This window comes from Amphimedon queenslandica, unplaced genomic scaffold (assembly GCF_000090795.2).
Source record: "Amphimedon queenslandica unplaced genomic scaffold, v1.1 AMPQUscaffold_11346, whole genome shotgun sequence".
NCBI lineage: Eukaryota > Metazoa > Porifera > Demospongiae > Haplosclerida > Niphatidae > Amphimedon > Amphimedon queenslandica.
Window position 1 is genome coordinate 2,877 of NW_003548411.1, and position 1,563 is coordinate 4,439.

The following is a 1,563-nucleotide window of genomic DNA, read 5'->3' on the forward strand; positions in this document are numbered from 1 at the left end:
TAATAATAGATTGCACACACCTCTTAGGAAAACCTCAGACATTGAGTTGAGGTTGTACAAATTAACATTACAGTCATTTAGTTCATCATTACTAGCTTTCAAAAAGGAATAAGACATGAACAAGAAAAACACACAAAAAGACAGAAATAAAACAAAGAGCATTTATGAAGGTGAGAGATAAGGGCCCTGGGTAGACTATATCATGCAAAATAAAGGGCAACTATTGCTATAATACTTTGCAGTTTCATGAGATGGCAAAGTATAGTGTACCTAGATAAAACAAGTGCCACAAAATGGGTGTTGCCAATCATTAATAGAACTTTTACTCAGTAAGCTTAAACTTTAAACGTAACAATTTTCTCAAACACACACACTCTCTTTTGCCCTGATATTATTTTGAGCTATTGGTACTAGCTGCATACACAGCTCGAGACATACACTTACTCACTGCTAGCATAAAAGAACTTACTATTACGTGTAGCTGTTTCTCTTCTTACAGCTCTAGTATCACCATCAGTTGCCTCTCCTAGTAACAATAGATACACTTACTGCTAGCATAAAGAACTTACTATTACGTGTAGCTGTTCCTCTTCTTACAGCTCTAGTATCACCATCAGTTGCTTCTCCTAGTAACAATAGATACACTTACTGCTATCATAAAAGAACTCACTATTACGTGTAGCCGTTCCTCTTCCTACAGGTCTAGTCTCACCATCAGTTGCTTCTCCTAGTAACAATAGATACACTTGTAGTGAACTCATGACATCACATCTCATGCATATTCATGATATCTCTTAATATATATTGCATGTTGTGTTTTATAATTGATCAGTGTTTGGGTGTCAAGTCAACTCAAGGTAAATGTGAGCGCTCTATGGCAAGCAGCATATCTGCTTCCCTATCACTAGCTGCAACACACATATACTCATACGCTAAATTGGTGACCCAGACGGCCCTGTCCACTCACTGCTGCTAAAAAAGTGTGCTAAAAAAGTAATTTTTGCTGCTAAAAAAGTAACAAAACGCAAACCTAAAGCAGTAAAGACAATAGCCAATTATTTATGACCATGTGGATGTTACTATTAAAATAACAAAATTTGTAGTTCGTATTGCCAGATAGTTGAGATAAATCTGTGAATTAAAAGAACAAAAATAAACCCAATTTAAGCACTATTAATATTAATTTGATCAAAGAATATGTTGTAATGTCTTACAAGAGTTACTAAATGTCATTTTTTAATTATGTAATGTAGTAAATTTACAATTAACCTAATAAACTATATACTATATCTTGGTATAGTCATTGACAAAAGGTCTCAGAAAGCTCAAGAACTAAAACTATCCAAATTATAAACTAATTTTCAAATATGAAAATTACATGAATGTATTAGAACAAAGCCACAAAATATTAAAGAGTACAAATTTTTACGTTGAGTACTCTCTAACTACAGTAGTGGCCCTACTTGTACATGTATGCCTGAACACATTAATTAACTCATGCAAAAGAAGTGGTGACTGCATAAAACGTGCATTGTTTCACAAGTATACACTTTCAGTCAGAGA

General features: G+C 33.8%; 1 long non-coding RNA gene across 6 annotated transcripts in view; it reads right to left on the reverse strand.

Annotated features, from left to right (window-relative positions):
* LOC109589413 (uncharacterized) overlaps positions 1–1,563 on the reverse strand; it is a 6,788-nt gene that overhangs the window by 2,870 nt on the left and 2,355 nt on the right. For 5 of the 6 annotated variants that reach the window (XR_002188685.1, XR_002188687.1, XR_002188686.1 and 2 more), the window contains exons 3-5: positions 671–727; positions 570–626; positions 470–526 (exon numbers count right to left, since the gene is read on the reverse strand). This is a non-coding gene — a long non-coding RNA (uncharacterized LOC109589413). The remainder of the gene's footprint in view (positions 1–469; positions 527–569; positions 627–670; positions 728–1,563) is intronic. The other variant, XR_002188690.1, reaches the window with a different exon arrangement.